Genomic DNA, 15,000 nt, shown 5'->3' with positions numbered 1-15,000 from the left:
TGTGTAAAAAAAAACAATTAAACTTTATAAAAGCAGAATCGCTCTTACGAACATAAGATTTTAACAGTCAAATGTTTAAAAAAAAAAAAAGTTAAACTTAAAAAAAAAGCAGATTTGGACTTACGAACACAGGTTTATGAGACAAATGTTAAAAAAAAAAAAAAGTTAAATTTCAAAAAAGCAGATTCGGACTTACGAACATAAGTTTATGAGACAAATGTTAAATAAAAAAAAGTTAAACTTCAAAAAAGCAGATTTGGACTTACGAACATAAGATTTTAACAGTCAAATGTTTAAAAAAAAAAAAAAAAAAGAGTTAAACTTCAAAAAAAAAAAGCAGATTCGGACTTACAAACATAAGATTTTAACAGCCAAATGTAAAAAAAAAAAAAAAAAAGTTAAACTTCAAAAAAGCAGATTCGAACTTACGAACATAAGATTTTAACAGTCAAATGTTTAAAAAAAAAAAAAAAAAGAGTTAAACTTCAAAAAAAAAAAAGCAGATTCGGACTTACAAACATAAGATTTTAACAGCCAAATGTAAAAAAAAAAAAAAAAGTTAAACTTCAAAAAAGCAGATTCGAACTTACGAACATAAGATTTTAACAGTCAAATGTTTAAAAAAAAAAAAAAAAAAGAGTTAAACTTCAAAAAAAAAAAGCAGATTCGGACTTACAAACATAAGATTTTAACAGCCAAATGTAAAAAAAAAAAAAAAAAGTTAAACTTCAAAAAAGCAGATTCGAACTTACGAACATAAGATTTTAACAGTCAAATGTTTAATAAAATAAAAAGATCAAACTTCAAAAAAGCAGATTCTCAATTACGAACACAAGAGTTTAAGAGACAAATACTCAAATAAGTTTAAACTTCCACTATTATTATTATTATTATTATTATTATTATTATTATTATTATTATTATTATTATTAATGATGTTGTTGTTGTTGTTGTTACTAGCCAAGCTACTACCTACTATTATTATTATTGTTGTTGTTGTTACTGGCCAAGCTACTACCCTGGTTGGAAAAGCAGGATGCTATAAACCCAAGGGCTCCAACAGGGAAAAATAGCCCAGTGAGTAAAGGAAATAAGGAAATAAACTACAAAAGAAGTAATGGATATAAAATGTTTTAAGAAGAGCAATTTACAGGCATTTTAATGCAAGAGCCCGTGCCTGCATACAGTCGGATTATTCTAAACCAACCAACTGCAGTGTTATGAGTATAATTTTTTCCAAGTGTCCAAAAAATTACTAAATTTTACTATTTCACGCATTTTAATGCAAGGGCCCGTGCCTGTATAAATCGATTATTCAACATCAACCAACTGCAGTGATAATGAGTATAATCATTTCCAAGTCTCCAAAAAAAAAGTTAAATTTTACTACTATTTCAGGCATTTTAATGCAAGAGCCCGTGCGGATTATTCTAAACCAACAAACTGCAGTGATTATTATAGTTTTTTTTTTTTGGACATTTGCATGAAATGAAAACCTTATTTTATCAAATGGTGCTATAAATAATAACTGATTTTCATCATTACAGAAAAAAAAAATTAATTTACCAGAATAAGCAAATTTCCTTAGCTCATAACACTACAAATTTAACATTACAATGAGAACGATATTAAATAAGGTCAATACCTACAAGCGAGTAAAAAAAACAAAAAGTAGAAGTGGTATTCATAACTATAAGATATTACCTGACTTTCATAACCTCCAATTGCTAAAAGTTGATATGTCTTTTTCATTTCAACTTTCACGCATTGTAATGCAAGAGCCCGTGCGTGCATAAAGTCGGATTATTCTAAACCAACAAACTGCAGTGATGATTATATTCAGTTTTTTCGACATTTTCATGGAATAAAAACCTTATTTTCTTGAATGGCGCTATAGACAATAAGAGATATTTTCCTTATTATAGAAAAATCCTTTTTGGATTTCCCTGAATAAGCAAATGTTCTTAGCTGATAACACAACAAATTTAACATTACAATGAGAACGGTATTAAATAAGGTCACTATCTACAAGCGAGTAAAAAAAAATAGAAAAAAATAAATAAAAAAAAATAAAAAAAAATAAAAAAAGTTGAAATAGTATTCATAACTATAAGATATTACCTGAATTTTATAACCTCCAATTGCTAAAAGTTGATATGTCTTTTTCATTTCAACTTTCACATTACAAGTTATTTCTATTTCTATTAATGGATCAGGTTTTTTAATTCAATTCATACACTCAATCATTCGTCTATCATTTTAAAGCAATGAAACTTGGAGAAGAAAAGATAGGAAAAACGAGATTTCCTCTTAAATACGAATTTAGATATATCAAACGAGTTCTTTGGACAACATATGGCTGGGAAGCATTAAATAAGAAATTAAACGAGATGACTGTTCTGGAATAAAAAACGAATAGTGGAAAATACAAGAATGTTACGAAACATAATTGTAAGAACTGTTAAGATAGGAAAAAAAAACAGAGAGAGAGAGAGGAGAGAGGAGAGAGAGAGAGAGAGAGAGAGAGACATATTGTGTAAAAAAATATTTTTTAGATTAAAATACACACAAGCAACTTGAGAAAATCTAAATTTGAGAGAGAGAGAGAGAGAGAGAGAGAGAGAGAGAGAGAGAGAGTCTATCTTTCGTAAATATGTGCCTTTGATTTTTTACAGGGGTAAACTTACTCTTAAAATAACACTTAAAAGCACACATACAGAGAGAGAGAGAGAGAGAGAGAGAGAGAGAGAGAGTCTATCTTTCGTAAATATGTGCCTTTGATTTTTTTACAGGGGTAAGGCTACATTTAAGATAACACTTAAAAGAACACATAAAGAGAGAGAGAGAGAGAGAGAGAGAGAGAGAGAGAGAGTCTATCTTACGTAAATATGTGCCTTTGATTTTTTACAGGGGTAAGGTTATATTCAAAATAACACTTAAAAGAACACATAAAGAGAGAGAGAGAGAGAGAGAGAGAGAGAGAGAGAGAGAGAGAGTCCTATCTTTCGTAAATAATGTGCCCCTTGAAATTTATTAAAGGGGTAAGGTTATATTCAAAATAACACTTAAAAGAACACATAAAAAGAGAGAGAGAGAGAGAGAGAGAGAGAGGAGAGAGAGAGAGAGAGTCTATCTTTCGTAAATATGTGCCTTTGATTTTTTACAGGGGGGTAAGGCTACATTTAAAATAACACTTATAAGAACACATACGAGAGAGAGAGAGAGAGAGAGAGAGAGAGAGAGAGACTATCTTCGTAAATATGTGCTTTTGAAATTTATCAAAGGGGTAAGCTTATTCTTAAAATAACACTTAAAAGCACAGGGGGAGAGAGAGAGAGAGAGAGAGAGAGAGAGAGAGAGGGAGAGAGAGTCTATCTTTCGTAAATATGTGCCTTTGCTTTTTACAGGGGTAAGGTTATATTTAAAATAACACTTAAAAGCACACATACAGAGAGAGAGAGAGAGAGAGAGAGAGAGAGAGAGTCAATCTTTCGTAAATATTTGCCTTTGAAATTTATTTAAAGGGGTAAGCTTATTCTTAAAATAACACTTAAAAGAACAGAGAGAGAGAGAGAGAGAGAGAGAGAGAGAGAGAGAGAGTGTATCTTTCGTAAATATGTGCCTTAGACTTTTAACAGGGGTAAGCTTATTTTTAAAATAACACTTAAAAGTACACATACAGAGAGAGAGAGAGAGAGAGAGAGAGAGAGAGAGAGAATCTATCTTTCGTAAATATGTGCCTTTAATTTTTTTCAGGGTAAGCTTATTCTTAGAATAACACTTAAAAGAACACATAGGTAAGGTTATACAGTATTTAAAATAACACTTAAGCACACATACAGAGAGAGAGAGAGAGAGAGAGAGAGAGAGAGAGAGATGTAAGCCGTTGTGTCATTACCTCAGTCATATACGCAATGCTCGGTTACTCTTGCTGTTTGAAATGCGCTGAAAGGTGCTACTTTGCAAACTTTCCATATTCAAAGAGAGTAAAAGTGCCATTTGCAAAAGTCAGCTAAAATAAACAAGAAAACTGTATATCTTTGTTCAATTTTACGCTTCATTACGAAACTAACTTTGTAGTATTTAGAATACCGATTTTCCCCTTTGAAGATGCTTTTTACTGGAAACTTTGATGCTTTATTGCGAAACCAACTTTGTAGTATTTAGAATAGCGAATTTTATTTTCATTTGTAGATGCTTTTTACAGGTAACTTTGATGCTTCATTGCGAAACCAACTTTGTAGCATTTAGAATAGCGATTTTATTTTCATTTATAGATGCTTTTTACATGTAACTTTGATGCTTCATTGCGAAACTAACTTTGTAGTATTTAGAATAGCTATTTCATTTTCATTTATAGATGCTTTTTACTGGAAACTTTGATGCTTCACTGCGAAACCAACTTTGCAGTATTCAGAATACCGATTTTACCCCTTTGAAGATGCTTTTTACTAATAACTTCGATGCTTTATTGCGAAACCAACTTTGTAGTATTTAGAATACCGATTTTCCCCCTTAGAAGATGCTTTTTACTGGAAACTTTGATGAAATGCTTTATTGCGAAACCAACTTTGTAGCATTTAGAATAGCGAATTTTTTTTTCAATTTGAAGATGCTTTTTACTGGAAACTTTGATGCTTCATTGCGAAACCAACTTTGTAACATTTAGAATACCGATTTTACCCCTCAGAAGATGCTTTTTAATGGTAACTTTGATGCTTCATTGCGAAACCAACTTTGTAGTATTTAGAATACCGATTTTCCCCCTTTGAAGATGCTTTTTACTAATAAGTTTGATGCTTCATTGCGAAACATACTTTGTAGTATTTAGAATAGCAATTTTTTTTTCAATTTGAAGATGCTTTTTACTGGAAACTTTGATGCTTTATTGCGAAACATACTTTGTAGTATTTAGAATAGCGATTTTTTTTTCAATTTGAAGATGCTTTTTACTGGAAACTTTGATGCTTCATTGCGAAACCAACTTTGCAGTATTTAGAATACCGTTTCTCCCCCTTTGAAGATGCTTTTTACTAATAACTTTGATGCTTCATTACGAAACCAACTTTGTAGCATTTAGAATACCGATTTTCACCCCTTTGAAGATGCTTTTTACTGGTAACTTTGACGCTTCATTGCGAAACCAACTTCGTAGTATTTAGAATACCGATTTTTCCCCCTTTGAAGATGCTTTCTACTGGTAACTTTGATGCTTCATTGCAAAACCAACTTCGTAGTATTTAGAATACCGATTTTTCCCCCTTTGAAGATGCTTTCTACTGGTAACTTTGATGCTTCATTGCGAAACATACTTTGTAGTATTTAGAATACCGATTTTCCCCCTTTGAAGATGCTTTCTACTGGTAACTTTGATGCTTCATTGCAAAACCAACTTTGTAGTATTTAGAATACCGATTTTTCCCCTTTGAAGATGCTTTTTACTTAGAATACCGATTTTCCCCCTTTGAAGATGCTTTTTACTTAGAATACCGATTTTCCCCCTTTGAAGATGCTTTTTACTTAGAATACCGATTTTCCCCCTTTGAAGATGCTTTTTACTTAGAATACCGATTTTCCCCCTTTGAAGATGCTTTTTACTTAGAATACCGTTTTCCCCCCCTTTGAAGATTCTTTTTATTGATAACTTTGACATGAAATTAATATGTCATATCTGACGTCAAAATTGCACGCTAAGGGTATTAGCCCTTTCCATCTTTAATCGGCGTCTGACACTACAAAGAACAGAGAAACCACTGAGGGGTCACTTGTGGAAAAAATGCTGCTTTCTCTCCTAATGTACTGGAATCATTCTAACAACAAAGATTGGGGCTAATATTGTGTATCTGACTTTGAGAGCCCAATAGGCCGTAAAGCAAGTGATTCTGACCCTATTCTAAAGTACAGACCATACTGAGGTTATCTTCTTGTATAGAACCTTCTGGCCTTATTTTCTTGTACTAGGTCTTCTGACCTTTTTATAACAAGTTTTCTGACCTTATTATCTTATACTGAGCCTTCTGACCATATTTTCTTGTACTGGGCCTTCTGAAGTTATTTTCTTGCACTTAGCCTTCTGAGCATATTTTATGTGTTGAGCCTTCTAACCATATTTTCTTGTACTGGGCCTTCTGATCCTATTTCCTTGTTCAGTCTTTCGAAGTTATTTTCTTGTACTCAGCCATCTGACCTTATTCTCTAGCACTTAGCTCTCTGAGGTTACTTTCAAGTACTGAGACATCTGATCCTATTTTCTTGTACTTAGCCTTCTGAGCTTATGTCATTGTACTGAGTCTTCTAACCATATTTTCTTGTACTGGGCCTTCTGATCCTATTTTCTTGTTCAGAGTCTTTCGAAGTTACTTTCTTGTACACAGCCCTCTAGAGTTATTTTCTTGTACTCAGCCATCTGACCTTATTCTCTAGCACTTACCCCTCTGAAGTTTCTTTCAAGTACTGAGACGTCTGATCCTATTTTCTTGTACTGAGCCCTTTGAATTTATTTTCTTACACCTAGCCTTCTGAGCATATTTTATTATGTTGAGCCTTCTAATCATATTTTCTTGTACTGGGCCTTCTGATCCTAATTTCTTATTCAGAGTCTTTCGAAGTTACTTTCTTGTACTCAGCCATCTGACCTTATTTTCTGGTACTGAGCCTTCTAACAATATTTTTTGTACTGACCCTTCTGACCTTATTTTCTTGTACTAAACTTTCTAATCCCATTTTCTTGTACTCAGCCTTCTGACCTTATTTTCTTATACTGAGCCTTCTGAAGTTATTTTCTAGCACTGACTGTCTTATCCTATTTTCTTGTACAGAGCCTTCTAACCATGTTTTCTTGTATTGGGCCTTCTGATCCTATTTTTTTGTTCAGAGTCTTTCAAAGTTATTTTCTTGTACTCAGCCATCTGACCTTATTCTCTAACACTTAGCCCTCTGAGGTTACTTTTGATCCTATTTTCTTGTATAGAGCCTTCTGAAGTTATTTAATTGTACTGAGCCTTCTGACCTTCTAACACTTAAATTTATAGCCTTATCTTCTTATACTAAACCATCTCTCCCTCACGAATCACACCAATTCACATATATGGGTGTCTCTGTGCTATACCTTAATCGAATTGATCGTTACAGCCAATTTAAAAAAAAAAAAAATTGTGGGTCATTTGATCATCACCTAAAGATCAACTGAACTCAAACTATCTAGATTAAATTACACAAACAAATACCGAAGAATAATAAAAAAAAAAAATTAATTTAATAAAATACAACTGAATAGTCAATGGAATATCTGAAAGCATATAAAATCTATTAAATTCAATAGATCGAAATTTGATTTCTGTTAAGGTACAGCTCTCCTAAACAGCATTTAACATTATGCAACTTTACACGAATCTTATTTCGTTCGTGCATCAGAGATCCTTCTCTCAAGAACTTCCCAGCCTCTATGTAACAATCTCTTCATCTCATAAGATTAAGTAATTTTGTCTTGCAAAGTCATAAATGAGATGGCTAAAAGCAGGTGTTTTGCATTTCTTAAGAAACACCCCTCCCCCTCCCCACCATCCCCACCCCTCCCAACTCCTATGTAAATAAATGTCTCTGAGGCTAATTAGATTAAGTATGGATGTAATACAGTCATAACAGAAAAGGAAGGGGGAGGTATTTTGTAATTTAGGGGATGGGGGGGGGGGGTGTTATGCATCAGGGCTCTCAGACAACCATTGCGAATAATTGCACACCAGCTTCGCAATCTCTGGCATTTCCAGTGAAGTGCCCGTTGAAAGTTGAGGCAAAAACCACCCCTCTAATTACTTGCAGTTTTAAAAGTAAGTGTTCCAGCTTTTTCTTGGCTTTTAGCATTTGCTGCTACCGTTCGTTATTTGCTTTTATTTGTGAGATCCGTAATTCATTGTTTTTCTTTTTCTTTTAGCATTATTAAATCTTGGTCTCTTTAATCGATGTGAACTTATTCATTGTTTACTACAAAACGTTACGATATGTATTCCTTCTTTGGCTTACCCAGTGAGTACTGTTTTATTTATTTTTTTTTTATTTTTTTTTTTTTTTATTTTTTTTTTTTTTACTTGCGTGTACTGTTTTATGTTTTATTTTTTGTTTTTTTTTTTTGCGTGTACTGTTTCGTGTATATATACAAGTGTAATTTTCCTTAATTCATCATACACAGAATTCAACACATTTCTATATATGTAAGTACACTCACACCATATTCCGTCTTCGGCTTACCCTGCGTGTACTATTTTTTTTCTTTTTTTTTACTTGCGTGTACTGTTTTGTGTGTATATACAAATTTAATTTTCCTTAATACATCATACACAGAATTCGACACATTTCTATATACGTACGTACACTCACACCTATATTCCGTCTTCGGCTTACCCTGCGTGTACTATTTTTTTTTCTTTTTTTTTTTTTTTACTTGCGTGTAGTTTCGTGTGTATATACAAAAGTAATTTTCCTTAATTCATCATACACAGAATTCGACACATTTCTATATACGTAAGTACACTCACACCTATATTCTGTCTTCGGCTTACCCTGCGTGTACTATTTTTTTTTCTTTTTTTTTTTACTTGCGTGTAGTTTCGTGTGTATATACAAAAGTAATTTTGCTTAATTCATCATACACAGAATTCAACACATTTCTATATACGTAAGTACACTCACACCTATATTCCGCCTTCGGCTTACCCTGCAGGTACTATTTTTTTTTTTCTTTTTTTTTCTTACTTGCGTGTACTGTTTTGTGTATATATACGAATGTAATTTTCCTTAATTCATCATACACAGAATTCAACACATTTCTATATGTACTGCGTGTACTTTTTTTTTTTTTTTTTAACTATTTCTTGTTTTACTTGTGTGTACTTTTTTTTTTTTACTATTTCTTGTTTTACTTGTGTGTACTTTTTTTTTTTACTATTTCTTGTTTTACTTGTGTGTACTTTTTTTTTTTTACTATTTCTTGTTTTACTTGTGTGTACTTTTTTTTTTTTTTTTTTTTTACTTGCGTGTAGTTTCGTGTGTATATACAAAAGTAATTTTGCTTAATTCATCATACACATAATTCAACACATTTCTATATATGTAAGTACACTCACACCCATATAAAAAAAAAATCTTCCACTAAATATTTTTTCCTAAACATTGGCAAACGATGAGCTCAGCCCCTCTGCTATCTCAATATGGCCTTAAAAGTGAGGCTGCTAGGCCCAAGCCCTTTTTGTGACTTCAGAAGATACTACAGTGATATCCATCTATAAATTGGTGAACTTGTGCGATCACGGTATCAGAAATCCGCTACCATAGTACTATACCACTGTATTTAGCTCCTTCTAGCACAGGGCATTGCCCCTGGAGCAAGGTTGACAGGGTATCTCGTCTTAAAAAAGCTAAACTGACAAGCCAGAAGAGGTCCTTGTAGCCCTGAATCCTCACTAGATGTATAGCAAGGTAAGCAAGTTCAAGATTGGCCTGGCGAGCCATACCAATGTATATAAGAGGCAGGAATATGCCCACTACATTTACCTTCTACTGAATGACGAATAGCAAGGTATGCAAGTTCAAGATTAGCCTGGCGAGCCATACCAATATATATAAAAGGCAGGAATATGCCCACTACATTTACCTTCTACTGAATGACGAATAGCAAGGTATGCAAGTTCAAGATCAGCCTGGCGAGCCATACCAATGTATATAAGAGGCAGGAATATGCCCGCTACATTTACCTTCTACTGAATGACGTATAGCAAGGTATGCAAGTTCAAGATTGGCCTGGCGAGCCATACCAATGTATATAAGAGGCAGGAATATGCCCGCTACATTTGCCTCCTACTGAATGACGTATAGCAAGGTATGCAAGTTCAAGATTGGCCTGGCGAGCCATACCAATGTATATAAGAGGCAGGAATATGCCCGCTACATTTGCCTCCTACTGAATGACGTATAGCAAGGTATGCAAGTTCAAGATTGGCCTGGCGAGCCATACCAATGTATATAAGAGGCAGGAATATGCCCGCTACATTTGCCTCCTACTGAATGACGTATAGCAAGGTATGCAAGTTCAAGATTGGCCTGGCGAGCCATACCAATGTATATAAGAGGCAGGAATATGCCCGCTACATTTGCCTCCTACTGAATGACGAATAGCAAGGTATGCAAGTTCAAGATTGGCCTGGCGAGCCATACCAATGTATATAAGAGGCAGGAATATGCCCGCTACATTTGCCTCCTACTGAATGACGAATAGCAAGGTATGCAAGTTCAAGATTGGCCTGGCGAGCCATACCAATGTATATAAGAGGCAGGAATATGCCCGCTACATTTGCCTCCTACTGAATGACGAATAGCAAGGTATGCAAGTTCAAGATTGGCCTGGCGAGCCATACCAATGTATATAAGAGGCAGGAATATGCCCGCTACATTTGCCTCCTACTGAATGACGAATAGCAAGGTATGCAAGTTCAAGATTGGCCTGGCGAGCCATACCAATGTATATAAGAGGCAGGAATATGCCCGCTACATTTGCCTCCTACTGAATGACGAATAGCAAGGTATGCAAGTTCAAGATTGGCCTGGCGAGCCATACCAATGTATATAAGAGGCAGGAATATGCCCGCTACATTTGCCTCCTACTGAATGACGAATAGCAAGGTATGCAAGTTCAAGATTGGCCTGGCGAGCCATACCAATGTATATAAGAGGCAGGAATATGCCCGCTACATTTGCCTCCTACTGAATGACGAATAGCAAGGTATGCAAGTTCAAGATTGGCCTGGCGAGCCATACCAATGTATATAAGAGGCAGGAATATGCCCGCTACATTTGCCTCCTACTGAATGACGAATAGCAAGGTATGCAAGTTCAAGATTGGCCTGGCGAGCCATACCAATGTATATAAGAGGCAGGAATATGCCCGCTACATTTGCCTCCTACTGAATGACGAATAGCAAGGTATGCAAGTTCAAGATTGGCCTGGCGAGCCATACCAATGTATATAAGAGGCAGGAATATGCCCGCTACATTTGCCTCCTACTGAATGACGAATAGCAAGGTATGCAAGTTCAAGATTGGCCTGGCGAGCCATACCAATGTATATAAGAGGCAGGAATATGCCCGCTACATTTGCCTCCTACTGAATGACGAATAGCAAGGTATGCAAGTTCAAGATTGGCCTGGCGAGCCATACCAATGTATATAAGAGGCAGGAATATGCCCGCTACATTTGCCTCCTACTGAATGACGAATAGCAAGGTATGCAAGTTCAAGATTGGCCTGGCGAGCCATACCAATGTATATAAGAGGCAGGAATATGCCCGCTACATTTGCCTCCTACTGAATGACGAATAGCAAGGTATGCAAGTTCAAGATTGGCCTGGCGAGCCATACCAATGTATATAAGAGGCAGGAATATGCCCGCTACATTTGCCTCCTACTGAATGACGAATAGCAAGGTATGCAAGTTCAAGATTGGCCTGGCGAGCCATACCAATGTATATAAGAGGCAGGAATATGCCCACTACATTTGCCTCCTACTGAATGACGAATAGCAAGGTATGCAAGTTCAAGATTGGCCTGGCGAGCCATACCAATGTATATAAGAGGCAGGAATATGCCCACTACATTTGCCTCCTACTGAATGACGAATAGCAAGGTATGCAAGTTCAAGATTGGCCTGGCGAGCCATACCAATGTATATAAGAGGCAGGAATATGCCCACTACATTTGCCTCCTACTGAATGACGAATAGCAAGGTATGCAAGTTCAAGATTGGCCTGGCGAGCCATACCAATGTATATAAGAGGCAGGAATATGCCCACTACATTTGCCTCCTACTGAATGACGAATAGCAAGGTATGCAAGTTCAAGATTGGCCTGGCGAGCCATACCAATGTATATAAGAGGCAGGAATATGCCCACTACATTTGCCTCCTACTGAATGACGAATAGCAAGGTATGCAAGTTCAAGATTGGCCTGGCGAGCCATACCAATGTATATAAGAGGCAGGAATATGCCCACTACATTTGCCTCCTACTGAATGACGAATAGCAAGGTATGCAAGTTCAAGATTGGCCTGGCGAGCCATACCAATGTATATAAGAGGCAGGAATATGCCCACTACATTTGCCTCCTACTGAATGACGAATAGCAAGGTATGCAAGTTCAAGATTGGCCTGGCGAGCCATACCAATGTATATAAGAGGCAGGAATATGCCCACTACATTTGCCTCCTACTGAATGACGAATAGCAAGGTATGCAAGTTCAAGATTGGCCTGGCGAGCCATACCAATGTATATAAGAGGCAGGAATATGCCCACTACATTTGCCTCCTACTGAATGACGAATAGCAAGGTATGCAAGTTCAAGATCGGCCTGGCGAGCCATACCAATGTATATAAGAGGCAGGAATATGCCCACTACATTTGCCTCCTACTGAATGACGAATAGCAAGGTATGCAAGTTCAAGATCGGCCTGGCGAGCCATACCAATGTATATAAGAGGCAGGAATATGCCCACTACATTTGCCTCCTACTGAATGACGAATAGCAAGGTATGCAAGTTCAAGATCGGCCTGGCGAGCCATACCAATGTATATAAGAGGCAGGAATATGCCCACTACATTTGCCTCCTACTGAATGACGAATAGCAAGGTATGCAAGTTCAAGATCGGCCTGGCGAGCCATACCAATGTATATAAGAGGCAGGAATATGCCCACTACATTTGCCTCCTACTGAATGACGAATAGCAAGGTATGCAAGTTCAAGATCGGCCTGGCGAGCCATACCAATGTATATAAGAGGCAGGAATATGCCCACTACATTTGCCTCCTACTGAATGACGAATAGCAAGGTATGCAAGTTCAAGATCGGCCTGGCGAGCCATACCAATGTATATAAGAGGCAGGAATATGCCCACTACATTTGCCTCCTACTGAATGACGAATAGCAAGGTATGCAAGTTCAAGATCGGCCTGGCGAGCCATACCAATGTATATAAGAGGCAGGAATATGCCCACTACATTTGCCTCCTACTGAATGACGAATAGCAAGGTATGCAAGTTCAAGATCGGCCTGGCGAGCCATACCAATGTATATAAGAGGCAGGAATATGCCCACTACATTTGCCTCCTACTGAATGACGAATAGCAAGGTATGCAAGTTCAAGATCGGCCTGGCGAGCCATACCAATGTATATAAGAGGCAGGAATATGCCCACTACATTTGCCTCCTACTGAATGACGAATAGCAAGGTATGCAAGTTCAAGATCGGCCTGGCGAGCCATACCAATGTATATAAGAGGCAGGAATATGCCCACTACATTTGCCTCCTACTGAATGACGAATAGCAAGGTATGCAAGTTCAAGATCGGCCTGGCGAGCCATACCAATGTATATAAGAGGCAGGAATATGCCCACTACATTTGCCTCCTACTGAATGACGAATAGCAAGGTATGCAAGTTCAAGATCGGCCTGGCGAGCCATACCAATGTATATAAGAGGCAGGAATATGCCCACTACATTTGCCTCCTACTGAATGACGTATAGCAAGGTATGCAAGTTCAAGATCGGCCTGGCGAGCCATACCAATGTATATAAAAGGCTGGAATATGCCCACTACATTTACCTTCTACTGAATGACGTATAGCAAGGTATGCAAGTTCAAGATTGGCCTGGCGAGCCATACCAATATATATAAAAAGCAGGAATATGCCCACTACATTCACCTTCTATTGAATGACTGAATGTCATCATTGGTAACGTTTTCTATTATTAAATTAGATCATCAGAACAACATAGACACACCAGAAAAGGGATACTTGTAGCTCCGAATCTTTATTAGACATGCACACCATGTGGCAAGGTATGCAAGTTCAAGATTGGCCTGGTGGGCCATATCAATGTATATAAAAGGCTGGAATATGCCCACTACATTTACCATTTCTATATAAAAGGCTGGAATGTGCCCACTACATTTACCATTGGTATATAAAAGGCTGGAATATGCCCACTACATTTACCATTTGTATATAAAAGGCTGGAATATGCCCACTACATTTACCATTGGTATATAAAAGGCTGGAATATGCCCACTACATTTACCATTGGTATATAAAAGGCTGGAATATGCCCACTACGTTTACCATTGGTATATAAAAGGCTGGAATATGCCCACTACATTTACCATTTCTATATAAAAGGCTGGAATGTGCCCACTACATTTACCATTGGTTTATAAAAGGCTGGAGTATGCCCAATACATTTACCATTTGTATATAAAAGGCTGGAATATGCCCACTACGTTTACCATTGGTATATAAAAGGCTGGAATATGCCCACTACGTTTACCATTGGTATATAAAAGGCTGGAATATGCCCACTACGTTTACCATTGGTATATAAAAGGCTGGAATATGCCCACTACGTTTACCATTGGTATATAAAAGGCTGGAATATGCCCACTACATTTACCATTGGAATATAAAAGGCTGGAATATGCCCACTACATTAACCATTGCTATATAAAAGGCTGGAATATGCCCACTACATTTACCATTTGTATATAAAAGGCTGGAATATGCCCACTACATTCACTATTTGTATATAAAAGGCTGGAATATGCCCACTACATTTACCATTTGTATATAAAAGGCTGGAATATGCCCACTACATTTACCATTTGGATATAAAAGGCTGGAATATGCCCACTACATTTATCATTTATACAATAAATTTAAATGTCGTCACTGTTTTTAGAATGATTCATTGTTAATTTATTCCCATCATTTATTTATTTCCTTTCCTCACTGGGCTATTTTTCCCTATTGGAGCCCTTGGGCTTATAGCATCTTGCTTTTCCAACTAGGGTTGTAGCTTGGCTAGTAATAATAATAATAATAATAATAATAATAATAATAATAATTGGCAACATTTTCTCCTATTAAATTAGATTAGCACACTCCATGTACAAATATATTTTA

The 15,000-nt window shown here is 36.4% G+C and overlaps 1 protein-coding gene across 1 annotated transcript in view; it reads right to left on the bottom strand.

The window, feature by feature from the left end:
• The window catches only part of LOC137660071 (uncharacterized), an 83,042-nt gene that overhangs the window by 33,348 nt on the left and 34,694 nt on the right, over positions 1 to 15,000 (bottom strand). The gene's annotated exons all lie outside the window — the stretch shown is intronic.

The sequence above is a fragment of the Palaemon carinicauda genome, chromosome 20 (assembly GCF_036898095.1).
Source record: "Palaemon carinicauda isolate YSFRI2023 chromosome 20, ASM3689809v2, whole genome shotgun sequence".
Lineage (NCBI taxonomy): Eukaryota > Metazoa > Arthropoda > Malacostraca > Decapoda > Palaemonidae > Palaemon > Palaemon carinicauda.
This window is presented reverse-complemented; position numbering and strand designations above follow the sequence as displayed.